This window comes from Ochotona curzoniae, unplaced genomic scaffold (assembly GCF_017591425.1).
Source record: "Ochotona curzoniae isolate NIBS_2020 unplaced genomic scaffold, NIBS_Ocur_1.0 contig_430, whole genome shotgun sequence".
Taxonomy (NCBI): domain Eukaryota; kingdom Metazoa; phylum Chordata; class Mammalia; order Lagomorpha; family Ochotonidae; genus Ochotona; species Ochotona curzoniae.
The window spans coordinates 17,283,014-17,298,295 of NW_024466219.1; the positions used below are offsets into that span (position 1 = coordinate 17,283,014).

Here is a 15,282-nt window from a genome sequence, read left to right on the forward strand (position 1 = left end):
TATGTCTCCCTCTCACCTCTTTAAAAGTGACAATTCCCAACTCAATTTTTACAACGCACGAGGATGACTCTCCGCTAATGGTTCTCTGTCACTGTTTATGTTGGAAGTGATTTTATGTGTTAAGACTGGAGCCTTGGGATGTGTGAAAGCAGAGAGCAACGCTGCCGGGCCAAAGGCATTTTCAAAGGTAGGAGGGGCTCCCAGGCTGGAATGGAAGGCCTGGGCAGTTCACTGGATGCAAGCAGTGTCAATCACTTTTGCTGTATAGCTGAAGAGAGATGTGTCTATTCCTTAGGGTAGCTACCTTGAGAGACACAGGAATGACAAGGTATTTATTCCACCCAATTGAGCCCCAAGACAGAAAGTATTTACAGACTCTACTGCATGTGTGGCTCCATGCTCTGTGTGGACAACTCCCAGCACCATGGCTGGTAGATGCCAGTCTAGGCTCACACGTAAAGACATGGAAGTTGATGAAGTATAGACTCAGATATATCACTCACATACACTTCCGGTGAATCCAGAGAAAGAGGGTTGAGAAAACATAGTTGCTATACAGGGAAGACATAGTTTCTTTCCTTAAAAACAAAAATCAATATTTGTTTAGCTGGGATTACAGGAAGAAATTATGCACAGCGAGCCCATGGTGTCCTTGGAGGAGGCCAGGCAAGGTGGCAGCAACCACAGCCACAGCTGGAGGATTAGGGAAGAGCTCAGGCCCTGAGTGGAGGCAGAGACATGCAGGTGTGGAAACTGGTCCCATCCTCTGGGCTCCTCAGTGGGCAGGAGCTCTGCATTCTCAAAGGAGACAGTGAGAGTCCCAGAACCAGATTCATTTCCAGTGTGACAACTAGATCCAACAGCCTTTGGTGTTGGACCCTACATTATGACACAAAGCAGCAATTCCAAGTTGTTGCTTGGAAGAGGCATGGTTGGTGATTGGTGTCCCCAGAACCCCTTTAAATGCAGGAGGACAGATGGGTGAACACAACACACCGGAAGCGCCTAGTTTCCCAGTGAAGACTGCCCCAGTATCAGGGGTGCAGGCCAGGCCCCCTACAGCCACATCCAGATGTCCCCATGTCTCCACAAGTCCCCATGCTCCCATCCAATGCTCAGTGTCCTTATTCCTTCCAACATAACAGAGACACCAGTCACATTTGGTCAGACCGGAAGTCCCTCTCTCTAGCAGAATTTATGTCCTAGAGACAAATAGGTGATCTCAAGTGAGGGAAAGGATTCTGGAAAGAATGAGGCAACCAGGATTGTTGCCATTCATCTAGGCATGACCCAGTTTGTGCTGGGAGCATGCATCTGCATGTTGATGTCCAGAGGTCCCAACTTGAAGAACACTAGATCAACTATAAAATAAATGCTTGTCAATCTCACGTTCAAGTCCAACAGTCTTAGGTTGACACACAGACCAGGTTCACCTGCCATCTGTGTGTTCCTAGTAGGGTCATTTCCTCAAACACTGATTGAATTCTGGATATACAGCAAGCACCGACCTGCTTCTGTTCTCTCTGGTACCTTGGGGCCAAATGGTGGAAGACACCAAATATTTGCCAGCTCTGTGGTTCACTTGTGTAAGTTAGAGAAAGTCAGAGAGCTGAACAAGGCCGTGGATTTTGCTGGGGCACAGGAAAGAAGTGTGAAGTGCAGGTGGCAGCAAGTGGCTGTTCTGTTTTTGTTTTGTCTGCAGTGTTTTCTGCTCCTTTCTGGAAGACTGGCCATGAGATAGACAGCTCTGCAGGGTGAGAGATAGCTTCTAGAGAAGCTTCTAGAGAAGCCTGGTGCCCCTCCGTCTTAGTAAAACGCTTGCGACTGTGAGTGACTCATGGGAGGGCCCAGATGGGGAGGGTTGCCAGATCAGGATGGAGAGCAACAGCCCTGGGGAGGCAAGCTTGCAGCCGCCACCACTCAGTGGTTTGGTTTTTCATGGCTCTGCATCCCAGAGCCTCAGCATTTCCTGTGGCTCTGGAGATGGGGGGTGGAGGGTCAGTGCTGGGATACATGAGGGAAGCTGCACAGGCTCCCCGCTTACTGGACTGGAGTGTGTGTGTGTGTGTGGGGGGTGTGGGAGTGACCTCACTACACCTGATACCACCATCACTCACTCAGAACTACTGCACTGCATTCTCAGCTTTCCGCGACTCTGCTGTGTGCCGGGCAATGAGTTCAGTGTACCACTTGCAGCATTTTACTTAGTCCTTGCAAAAACCCAGTAAAGGAAAGTCTACCATCACTGCCAACCCACCTAAGGGAACGCTCTGTGAGACTGGGTAACTTAGGAGAGGTCACTGCTTAGCCAGGGCAGGGTCAGGATCCAGAGCCTGTTCCACCCACCACACCATTCTGCGTTCCGGCTATGAGCCGGTAACCTGGGGCCAGGATCGGGCTGCCCTGCCTCCTGGGAACTGGGGCTCTGCTTTTGCTCTGGCCCTCACCTCCCCACATCCATCTGCAGCACTCCTGGAAGAAGGCTCCCGGGAAGAGATGCAGGCACACGGTGTCCTGGACCCAGGGACAGGTGACCTTTCCAATCCAGCACCTTTATAAATCTTACCTAATGAAGTTAAGGGGAGAAGGAGTTAATGAATAAATGAAGGTTAGATCACTCCTCATAGAAAATTGATGCTGACAGCCAGGGTTGAGAAGAGAGCCTGGAAGGCAGGACGCTGACTCGCACCAGAGGCTTTCAAAACTCTGTTCCCCCAATGTGAGGGCGGTGCAGGGCTTGCTGACTCTGACACAGGCGATGCAGGCATTGCCAAGTCCAAGGCTGCCAGCCTCAAGACAAGGAAGCCAGAAAGCCACACTAATTTTTTTTTTAATTTTGGCTAATTTTTCCCAGAAACAGATTTGGGTATGACTAACATATGTGGGTCACAGCCTGCACACACACACACACACACACACACACACGTACGTTTGTGTTATTTACACTGCTAACCCCTGCAACCAATCAAGACCTAGCTGTTTGCATCTGCCCGGTTCATTCCTGGCCTCCCAGGGACCCCTGGGTCTTGTCTTCCTGTCAGCACCCACTTGTTAGTCCCTTGTCTCCTTGTCACCACGATTGTCACCAGTCTCAATGGCCACCTCCCTGCCACTGCGCACCTCAGTTCCACTGGCTCGGAGCTACAGATGAATGCATGACTGAGCTGGAGAAAAGGAGAACCAGCTGCTGGCTAGGGCGGTGTGTGCAGGCTGTGGTAGAGGCCGGGGACATGGAAGAGGAGGAGGAGATGCCCGGGAAGACTTCAAGGGCAAAGTCAGGGCTGCTTGAGTAACCAAGGTGGTCGCTTGCTGGCCTGTCTCAGTGCAGCTCCTTAGTGGCGCAGGTGTAGAGGAGGGTGGGCCACCGGAAAAACCTTGGCCACAAGAACTCGCCCTTGTGGAGATGGCAAGCAGGGCAGGTGTGGAACCCTGGGCGCCTCTGCTCTGTGTGCCCCCCAGCTTTTAGGAATCTGCTCACGGAGACAGGGAGGCACAGAGCTTGCTGGGTGGCAATGCTGGAGGTGGGCAGGAGACTCAGGGCCAAGAGCTGAGTAGAGATCAAGGCTCAGATAAAAGGTCACCACAATTTTTTCCAGGCGTCTCGGAGAAGCAGAGAGCTCAGCTGGTGGCAGGAGCTGACAACTGGCACATGAGCCTCCCCCATCATCTGTTTCCTTCCCTAGTCTTGTCTCCCAAGACAGAGAGCAACGGGCAGACGATGCACGAGTGAACAATGAGCACCGGGTTCACTGGGGGGCTCCAGGTGTGAAGAGGAAGCTCTGGAGTGAGCAGAGGAAGCACAGGACTTAGCAGAGCCCTTTCCCAGGGCTTGGCTTTGCTCTGGCCCAGGCATGTAACGGGGATTTGTTATTTATTATTATTTCTTTCCAGCAATCCCACAGGGTGGGTGTGTGACTAATTCCCTGCTCTGCAGGAGAGAAAACCCAGGTTGAGCAAGGATAAGCCAAGCCATGTGAAAGAGTGACAGGGGATGGTGCAGGCTCATGTCCCACATCAGAGGACGTGGGTTCAATCCCCGGCTACAGCTCCTGCCTCCTGCTTCCTGCTGATGCAGACCCTGGGGGGCAGCTGATGGCTCAGGTCACTGGGATCTTGCCACCTGTCAGGAGTTTCTGGGGGTGGTTTCTGGCCCCAGCCTCAGCCCCGCTCACGCCTGGCCACTGTGGGCATTAGAGGGGAGTGAACTAGCAGGTGGGAACTCTTTCTCTCTGCCTTGTGAATACATAAGTAGGGAAAAAATAAAAAAGAATTAGGGTGTCAGGGCAGAGATGTAGCATGGGATCCTCCTCTCCTTTGCCTTCCCTTCCCTGTCATCCCATCAACAAGTGCTTACTAAGCACCTCCTAAGTACCGAGCAGCTCAGATGCACCAGGCCTCTTCCCACCCAGCAGGGGTTACATCCATGTAGGCACCACTGGAGGGAATGGGTGGGGGCATAGCGACCACAGGCTTCAGCCAGAAGCCCACTGTTGCTTACCCTTCCTTCCTGATGATGGGGCTGGGCAGAGGCCCACGGGTGGGCTTGCTCTCCCAGAGCATGGGGGCTGGCTGTGAGCTGAAGCCCCTTCTCTTGGCATTGTGGCGCCTTTCCTCCTGGGAGAGCTGGACCCTCCTGGAAGCTGCACCCTTGAGTGCTGTGGAATTTTCCCCAGGATTGATGCCTCCAGCTCCAATAATGTCGAGCTTGGGGGGGAATTTTCTCCAAGTCTACTCAGCTCTCTTAGATTTCTAAATGCCCCGTTGCTCTATCATGCACCTCTGCTTTTCACTTTCTGGGTGAGCCCCTCCCCTCGAGCAGGGCCTCCTCCGGGAAGCCTTCCAGGACCATGTTGGTGGTGTTCTCATTTGGACACCGTGCATGCTGTGGGCTGCATTTTCTGCTTCCTTATTTGATTTCTTTGTGCATGTGCGCGATGACCAGGACACTTGTATTTCATCTGTAACCACAGCGGGTCCTCAGAGTTGCTGGATGAACCATTGGGTGGCTGAGTGGTTAAGGCATTGTTCTCTCTGCCCATTTTCCCACTTTCCAGTCTTCCTTCCGCCTGACTCTGCCACCTCCCCCTTCCCATCATTAGATATTACTTGAAAGACAGAGTTCGACCCAGACTGTTTGCTAAGCCACCAATAGTCGATGACACAGCCAATTTTCCCTCTACCTGATGCAAATGTCAAGCCCCAACCTATTTGAACAGGTGGGGGCTGGGGATGACCTGGAGGGGAGGTGAGAAAGGTTACCAGATACAGAATGGCAAAGGCTTAGGGAACTGAACTGCTGGGCCTGTTAAGAGATGAAATGGGTTCAATCCCCAGCTACAGCTTCTGCCTCCTGCTTCCTGCTGGTGCAGACCCTGGGGTGCCCGAACTGGGCCAGCTACAGAAAGATCAAAGGGCCGAAAAGCAAAACTCAGCTCTGCTGGGCCCCGAAAGCAGCACAAGCCAGGAGGAGCAGGGGCATGGAGGGGATGTGTGGTGCCGTGGCTGGTGAGGCTTATCTACTGCATTGGAATGTCGGATGTCAGCCAGTCCCCCAACACATACATGCACATACATGTACATGCGAACCCGGGGCAGCTTCCAAGCACTGTGCACACAGCCTTGGTTCCATGTTCATATCTGGAAGGAGTGCAGCATGTACGTCCAATGGGGAAAGAGAGGCTCCAATCGGCCTGCACTGCGTTACACTGCCAAGCCGGTTTGGGAGCTTCCCAAAGGCAGACTCCAAACAGTCTACTCCCGGGAGTTCTCCATCACTCCTGCATCCTTCCATCTCTTTCTCTCTGCCAACTCCAAGTTTGATTCTTAAGATCAGAAAGCAGCTCAGCCCCAGGAGAAACCTCATGTGATTGACAGGCAGCACATGTGAGCTGCTGGTCAGGCTCAGACGCGGGAAGGAAAAGCCTGATGTGTGTGTCTACGCCAGCTGGTCCCTCTGGCTGAGATCAGGGGACTTATGCCGGAGAAATGCACCCTGCACATTCCCTTCGCATAGGACCCCTGTGCTCACGGGACCACTGCAGACCACAGGCTTGAGCCACGGACACCCTCCCCTGGAGTGCCCAGGAGCCTAGTAGGCTGGCCCTGTGCCCCTTCTCACTCTGGGGGTGATACCAGCACTTTGTGCTTTTTTGTAAGGAGTCCCCAGGTCCCCTTTCCTCCCTGCCCCTCCCCTGATTCCCAAAGCTGCCTCTCTATCCTTCACAGCCAGCGAGCATGAATAACCTTTCCCTGATAGTGCCCCTGATGTTGCCATATTTTATATGAATCAGACTCTCATTTGACTGAAGCCTAATTGAAACACCAAAGAGGCACTAAATGTTATGGTCTAAATAAAACACATTCAGTTACCAAAATCCAGCGTGGGGAATGCAGTGGGAGAGGTCCAGATGGGCACTAGAGAGCAGGCTGCACGGCTCTGGGCATCACCACTCCTGCCTTATGACTGACTGGGGTAGACTTGGGATGGCAAATACAGCATGCCATCCGGAGCTCCAGAGTCCCTGCTTAGGTCCTGAGACTGAACCGGGCTGGCTTTACTAGTTCATAGCTGGAATCACACCACAGGACTGAACCAGGCTCTAGAACAGACACCTGCCCTGTGTCTCTGCCGGGGTTCCCGAAACGGGCTGTCCTGGAGGTGCAGGGAGGATCGGCTTTGCGCCCTTCCAGAGCTGACCTCACCCTGGACTCTGAAGACCTTGCCCGTGTCACTCAACCTTGCTGTGTCCTGACTCCCTTATGTGTCCAATGGGGGCAGGGAAGGGGTCTGTCTCTTTCCAGGCTGCTGTAGGAAGAGAGAACCTGCTTGGACCCCTTGACAAGGAGGCTTCTCTCTTCGTCCACATACCTCAGAGAACCTGTTCTCTGTGCACGCAGAGCCTGGGCACGCTGCTCTCCTTGACTGCTTGTAAGGAACTAAACAACACCCCTGCTTGCCTCCATCACCTTGGAAAGCAGCAGGGTTGGAGTCACTGCTCTCTGCTGTTTGCAGCCAGGAGGGGACCTGCAGGCCAGGCAGACACTGTCTGCAGCTGAACAGCAGCCAGGGGGCGCTGTCTCCATGAGCCTCAGGTTGCCAAGGGGTGGACCTGGCTTCAGAAGGGTGGGACAGAGGCTGATCACTGGGGGTCCTTGGTGGCCCTGGCACATGACTTAGACAGATTGAATTGTAGTCTTATCTCTGAAACAGTCCAGGAGTCAAAACAAGTATCTTCTGGGACTAGCAGAGGTCATGTTTGCAAATTAAATGAAGGAAAACACTATTATCATGAGTGTGGCATAGTTTCTTTTTCGGGTGTGGCCAAACAGAGCATGACCTGCAGCGATGGCCTGGTGGGAAGGGACGGGGAACAACCACACAATGATAACCACCCCTGCTTGCCTTGATGAAGCCGGTGACATGGGCCAAGTGTGTTTTCATAGAGAGCTTTTTATGTCCTGCGTTAATTCACTTAATCCACTTAATTAAAGTTAAGGAGATGTCGTAATTACACCCACTTTACAGATGAAGTAACTGAGAACTGACAGCTGAACTTGACCAGAGACGTGCAGGAGTAAGTGGTGGATTTGGGACTTGAACCCCTCCAATGAGATCTGTGACTTCTGTGAAGTCCAGGGGTGCTCGCCACCCTGAGGCTCCAGTGGCTCTGGGCTCTGTGTGAAGCAGAATGTGGGCCTCTGGGTGACCCCATGCCTGGCGTGGATGGAGACAGGTCCTTTCCTGGAAGGCGGGAGCTGATCACATCTCTTCTCTGGCACGGCTCACCTTCGCTGTCCTTCACACATCCGCTGGACTCTCCCTTGCAAAAGGCCAGTGCACTGAAGGCAGAGAGCCCATTTTATGTGTCTCTGCACCATAGCTCACTTCCTAGTGCTGTTGTTGAGTGGGAAAAAGGCAGAGAGCCTAAGAAGATGCCTGTTTGCAGGGCAGCCTGATGAACAAGGATCTCTTGACTGGAATGCTACTTAGGAAGACTTCCCATCTCTATCTGCATATGCAAATGACTTATCAGTGGACAGCACTATGCATTATACATGGTAGACACTTAACAGTCTGTTCCATGAATGCGTCTGTGTATGTAAATGATATGCAAATGAATCTATTTTAATTTGACCCTTGGGAATGTCTTCAGGGACTCTCCTGGGCCTAGTTTGTTTAAATTGTTTTCTTAATAATTAAAAGTTTTAAAACCCAACTAATATTCTGCCTGGACTGGGTAAAAAACTAGCTTTCTGTCTGCTGTCAAAGTTGGAAGGGTGTAGGGCTGGACCAGGTTCATGGTGAGGAACCTCGTTCCCCTGGTAATTCACCTTGCAAGTAACGAGGCCTTCTGGGCTCTGATTTCCTCCCCTCTCGTGGGGTGGCAGAGGGCATGGATCCTTCTGGGTCTGAGATCTGCTGGACCCCACCCCTCAGTCACAGAGGTGGTCTCCTGCAGGGCCTGTCTAGAAAAAGGCATTGAGTCTCTGCTGAGGGCTGGGCAGGAGGAGGGGGCAGTCTCCGGCCCCCCTGCCTACTTAGAGAAATGAGGGTTTCTGTCACTGTAACCTAGTTGTTGTATTCAATCATTTCTTTGCAAAGTCAAGGAGTTTGAAAGAAGATGCTGGCATTTTCTCCTTTAAACACAGCAAGCCAAGCGTCTGATTAATAGGGTGGGTTTGCGTGTCCTTTCCCGCATGTGAAAATGTTTATTAAAAAAAGAAAACGCTCCGATGTGAATATTAATAGCCGGGGAATCGGCTCTGTTTCAGGCTCTGTCTTCCTTGGTGTTTGAAAAGTGGGAAATGGGAGAAGCCCAGTTTCGGCTCCAGCCCTGCTCCCTGTGCCTGCTCAACCTCTGCTCCCCCATTCTGTCTGGCAGCAGGGTGCAGCCCTTCCTGTGGGAATGGCTCCCACATGAGTGCTCAGCTCCTGGGCCACACTGGGGTCCTGCGCTCCTAACCAGAAACACATGTGCTTGGCAGGCTGGGATTGAAAGTGACACATTCTAAAACAAAAGCGCAGCAATTCGCTTATCCTCACTTCCCTAATCCTCCAACCCTGTAGCTCTCCCTACCCTCCTCCACCGCAGGTTCTTCAGGCCCCACTGTCTGCCCTGCCCCCGCAGGCCCCCCTCCTCCTCTTCTGTGGCTTGGCCAAGGCCCCCTGGTTCAGGCAGAGGGAGGTCTCCTGTTACTGGGACTCAGCCAGCCTTGTAAAAACACACCTTGGCATGCTCGGACTAAACAAATACACACGATCAAAATACCAGCCTGAGACATCTAAATAAATGGGCAGGGGACCTCTGCAAGTGTGAGTCCACGTGTCTTCCTTCTCTTCCCCAAGGTGATGCCTCCGGGACTTGACAGTTGAGTAGTTCTGTCTGGGCATAAATGAAGACTGACTAATGCTGGCATCACAGAAGTCCCTTTGAACAGGGATCTTGCTTTGGGCCCTCGATCAGGGTGAGAGGTGGATAGGGCCTCCTCCCAGTCAAGGAAACCAAGTCTAGTTCTCTGGGGAGGCCACGGGACATGGCTGCAGCCCCCACCCGGACACAGGGTCTGGCAACCAAGCAGGTGGCTGCTGGAGGAGGAGGGAGGCCCACCTACATCTCAGGTCTCCAGGGAAGGGCAGCTTTTGGAACCATTGCTGCTTCTGACCGCTCCAGACCCAGGTCCTCCCTGTTCTGTACCCTTAGATGGTCGAGGACAGGGTCGGTGACCTGTCCTCCCATACCCCAAGCAGGAGTTGCCTGCTGGGACAGTCTCCAGGGCATGGCTCTCACCCCTCACAAGTCCCCCACAAAAGCCCACCAGAGTCACTCTCAGCTCACAGGTATTCATCGGTGCCTCCCTCAGGCCCTTCACAGCTTGCAGCAAGTCAACAGCATGCTCCAGTGCATTCTTGGCCATTAGTCCAGGTCTGCAGACCCTGCAGCAGGGCCACCTGATGCCAACAGGTACACGGGATATCCTTGAACCACAGATTTCCCACCTGAAACCCCACCAAGTTGTCTGAGGTCCTCGCTGGCTCTAAGGTTCAGGAGACCTTACACACCCACCTTTTCAGAGCCCGGTCTCTTCCAGGGCATTCTTGGCCAACACACATGGGCAGCAGTGCAGTTGGAGAGGCAAGAAGGAACATCACAGCCTGTAGCTTAAAGGCCAGGTCACAGAAAGGCACTCCAGCTTCCATCCTGAAATTGGAAGCCTGAGCCTTGTGCTCAAGTTCAACTCTCCTGGGGGCCACTAGGCCACAGAGAAGCTCAAACCACTCAGAGGGGATTTGTCATAGGTGCTCTGGGCAACAGCTGGTCCTCTGCTTGGTTTTAGAGGAGGGAGAAGTTTCCAGATGATCCTAGCCCCTGGTGTTAGCCGAGCAGAGGCTGTGGACATGGCAGGACACCTCTAGCGTACCTGAACTCCAGATTCATACAGTCTGTGTGTGTGTAGTACACTATTGTTTTACACCCTCAAGTTTGGGCTGGTGTGTTGCACACTGATAAATGAGTTCTGTGGTGTGTCAGCTGCTGGCACTCAGAACTGGATGCTAAGTGTGTACTGCCTGCAGGGTGACAGCATCCCCTTTTGCACTGAGCCTGAGACGTGGTGACTTCTCTGGGAAGGCCACAAATGAACAGTTCCCTGGGTAGTCCCTTTCTGGTCTAGCGGTCAACACATGCAGGTGGGCTAGGGCAGCAGGGAGAGCCAAGGTCAATGCCTTCTCCCTCCTCTCTGTGGATGCCTCCTGCTCTGACCCCCAGCGTCTCACATGTGTGCCCTGGGGCGGGGGGCGGACTGGGACTGTTTAGTCTGCTGGGCACATTCCTGGATTTTAAAAATAAATACCAGATCCTGAGCGACTCAGCCCCAGTGCTGTCATTCAGCTTGGCCAGGGGCTGCTCAGGTCTCCCTGGGGGAGGCAGCAGCAGGAATGGAAGGTTGGGAACTCTTCCCTGAGACTGGGAATTTAGTCCGCATTGTAACTGAGAGTGGAAATATTGCTAGACTTTTCTGAGGCCGCAGCAAGTGCTAATGATGCTCTGAGCACTTACTGAAAACGCAGACTGCATGTCAGATGCAGCAGTAGGTCCTGTGTGTGCACTTGCTCTCTCAACCTGCAGTTACTGTGCACGGGCCCATAACACAGAAGAAGAAACTGAGATTAAGTAACTTTCTTATAGCCACACACCCAGTTGCGGAGGATCCGGACTGGTGGCTGGGCTGAACCCCCTGAGCCCGAGCTCTGAACAGTTGTGTACCCTGGTCCCTGTGGGGCCTTGACAGGACCAGCAGAGTCCCATAGACCCCACCTGCTGCGAACGCACGCTGCCAGCCTCAGCCTGCCTGCAGCTCCGGAGGCTCTGCTCCACCTGCACGGAGCCATTCTCCACTGCGGCTCCCTCTTTCTATTTCACCCTTCGCTGGATCATTTTATGCCTCTATTCCCACTGCTAATTCAAACTAATTAAAGTATAAAATAGAATAATTGCTTCCCTCCCTATACTCCTTTCCCCTCCACACTCGGTCCCGAGCCTGTATTCCCTTTCTGGGAGTGGCCGGCCTGACAAGTTGGGTGGAAACTGGGGCTCTCAAGTTTCTTTTCATCTTGGTGCTTGGTTTTACACTTGGCCCATGGCCTGATTTTCCCTGGACTCGCAGCCGTCTGGCTTCCATTAGACTCTGAGTGTGCCGAGGTAACTTGCAGTCGTACTTGCAACATCTGTGGATCCGCTGTGGGTGAAGTTGGGATGTGCTTTCTAGGGACGGGCGAGGCAGTCTCGCTGTGGAGCACCTGGGCAATTAACGGGATTGGGGAATCGCTTCCCAGGGTTCCCCTGGGACTGGCCGGTTGTAGCTCTATTAACAGTGCATTAACATTGACTTGTTAGGCTCTGGCACTAATGATCCAACACTCCTAACTAGTCCCATTTCTTAATTACATCTAATTGATAGAAAGATAGAGAGATGTTATATTAGATTTTTCTAGCTCTGTGAGGAGATGAAAACCACTCTGGGCAGAACATGAGATCAGGGACCTGGTTCTACTATCACAAGGCCCAGAGGATATAATGGGTGCCATGTGTTTGGGGGAGGGTCCAGTACAGAGAGGCAAGTGCAGTGGCCAGGCAAAGGTGGGGATGAGACTAAGCTACCCAGTGATGTGCTGCCCTGCAAAGTAACAGGAAAGTCTATTTCCACGAGGTCTTACAAGTTATTAGGAGAGAGCTGGGAGAACCTTCTCATCTTCACTTGTTGCCTGCCCTGGTTTGGAGCTGGCGTGCATGTGTCCCCAAAGGCACACATGCTGGGACCTTGGATTCCTGCACAGCACTTGGGAAGAGGGGAGACCTTTAAGATGTGAGACAAGTGAGAAACACTTAGGTCTCGGGTTACTGCCCTTGGAAGGAGCTGTTCTAGAATCCTTGTTGGTTGCTCCGGAGAGGATAGTTTGGGAAGAGCGAGTCTGACCCCTGTCTAGCCCCTTGGCCATCTCACCATGCAGTCTCTGCATGTAGGCTCCCTCCGTGACGTCCTCCACCATGCCCTGATGCAGCCAGGGCCCTCCCCAGCCTGAGCCATGCTCTTGGACCTTTCAGCTCCTCTCCTTTTTCCTCCAGTCTCAGGAACTTTGTTCTAGCAACAGAATTTGAGCTAGCACTGCCTCAAACCAGAGCCAAATCAGCATTCCAGCACCCTGCAGAGCTTGCCTTTGGGGGAGAGGCAGCCCACCAGCTCCAGAAATCCTTCCTTTTGGGAGTTCTCACGGTTCTAACCTCAAGCCCAGTTCTTGTGCTGCAGCAGCTGTCTTCTACAGACAGAAGAGCTCCAGTCCCAGCACCCTTGAATCTCGCCCTGACCTTGTGAGAGCACAGGGATCAGGGCATGCGGTCCAGGCCGCCGGGCTGCACTTCCATTCTAGAGTGAAGCTGTAGATGGAGGAGCGCTTCCCTTCCCTCACACAAATAAATCAAAGTGTCAAAAGTTAAAAAGCAAGAGATGGGCTCCAAAGCAGAGCTTGGCCTTCAGGCAGAATGCTGCTGTAAGTTCTTCCAGAGGTCCACAGCAAATGCTTTTATGAAAAACCAAACCAAACCAAACCAAACCAAACCAAACCAAACCAAACCAAACCAAACCAAACCAAACCAAAACAGCCTATGCACAGATATCAACATTTCTCACACCTATCTCCCAATTCCATCCTCCAAAGACCTTCTGGAGTCCCCTCTTCTCTAACATGACACCTGTAACTTACATAGGAGAAGTGCAGCTGTGAGAGTGACACACTAGCAGCAGCTGGACTGGGACCCAGGACATCCATCTTCCTGCTCTCCCAGTACACTGCTGGCTTCAAGGGCTCACGCTGTCTGTGCATACCCATGCTGGAAGTCGGGCCCCCTGAGCTGCTTTCCACCCTCCTCCCCAGCACAGCCCCTGGAAGTCACCTGGCTCCCCGTTTCCACAGTTTGGGGCTTTCTGGGTGACAGGCTCAGAGCTCCACCACACGTCCCCTTAGGCTCCTCCTGGGGCAGGGAGCTTCCCCTACTAACACCTCAGGGACCAGAGCCAGCCCTGAGATGTTGATTTAAATTTCTCCCCATCTGCCTTTGGCAACCAGTGACTACTGTAGCCCTTCTCTCTGGTGCAGATGGCAACAAGTGAGCCCCTGAGGCAGAGGCTGAGAATGAAGGCAAGAATGCCCTTACACAAGCTCCATGGCCACTTGGCTGGGCCTGGGCAGGTGGCATCCCATGTGGACTCATGAAGTCAGCATGGTCCCTGAAAACTACTCCGCAGCCTCCAACCCTGACCTAGTTTAGGTCCTTTGGCTACATTTTCAATGAGCTTTCAAGAGGCCTCTCACCTGACAAGAAAGGTGCCACTGAAATATATGTCCCTGTACCTTTTCAGTCCCACAGTGGTCTCAGTGGTCACTTCCATTTGTTGCCTCTCCCGGCCATGTCACTGGCCTCAGAGAATCTAAGAGTGAGCTCCTTCTTTTAGACACCTGCTTGGTCCTCAGCCATACACAGGTATCTCGTGAAAATAGCCCTCAACGCATGGATTTCTGCAATCCCTCAGAGCATCCTTTATCCACCTGTACGGGTTGCCATCATTCCACCCACCCTTCTAGCCACGTGTATTCCTGTGTAAATATCCAGAATGAAATTCAGCAAGTGCTCACGTGCTCCATTTGGGGTTGGGAGCTCTGATGACTTGCTGCTGTTTTCTTTAATGTAGTACTTGAACTTGTAAGATGAACAGCTACCATTTGTAATGCTTAAAAACACTTCTTTGTGTTAAAACAAAGAAAAATAGGGGGGAAAGGCAGATAGTTTATAAAATCCAATCTGATGTTATATATGTACCTGGGTACATGTCTTTCTCCTTCCATAGATTGTAACCAACTTAATGGTCATGACCAAATCTTACTGATTTGATATTTTTCCAGTACATTGTTCCTTCTCAATATGTTATTTTTTTTTTAGGTCTACTGACTAGTTCATCGGCATGATAGGCTCTTGTTCTAAGACTCTTAAGCACTCTAGGTCTAGCAAAACCACCTCCAGCTCCCCCAGGTCTACATCTGGACCTGTTTAGAACTCAACCACAGGGACCAGATGAAATAAGGTGAGTGAGACAGGTGAGTTCAAGGGGTGCTGGATGCAATTTGCATGTGTTTAGCATATGATTTATGTCATCCACTCTGCAGAAACAATTTTCCAGTTAGAGCTGCATCACTGCTTCCGTGATGCCATCGTGTGCCCGTCCTGCTCCTCCTCCTCACACCTTCCACTCATCCCTGCGTTCAGATTCCTCACATTTGGGAAGAAAGGAACAGAGAGAACTCTGGAAAGGGGGAAGGAGTCTCTGCAGAAAATTCTGAAGATGAGGAAGCAATGGAGAGGCCATTGGCAGAAGCTTGCTTGTCCCTCAGGCCAAGTCAGTGTCCTTGGCTGCTGGGACAGAGCTACGAGTTTCTCCTGCTCTGTCAGCCTTGGTCTTGCTCATCCTACTCGGACCAGTGGCAGAAGCAGAGTTGCTGCCACTGAGCAGCTGCCAAGCTAGTGAGTGAACGCAACAAGCCAGCCTCTGCTCAGCTCTTCACTTTCTGGACCTCCATGGACAGGAATCTTCTCCCTTCACTGCCCCTCCCTCCCTCATGACAGCTCTGCATGCTTTGGCCTGCTGCCCTCTGCTCACCCACATTCCCAGCAAAGGCACCCTGATCGCGTGGAGGACCTGCCTGGCCGAAAGCAGAAGTCTATTCTGTAGGGC

At 52.3% G+C, this 15,282-nt stretch overlaps 1 protein-coding gene across 2 annotated transcripts in view; it reads right to left on the minus strand.

The window, feature by feature from the left end:
* PLXNA2 (plexin A2) overlaps positions 1 to 15,282 on the minus strand; it is a 188,549-nt gene that overhangs the window by 83,301 nt on the left and 89,966 nt on the right. The gene's annotated exons all lie outside the window — the stretch shown is intronic.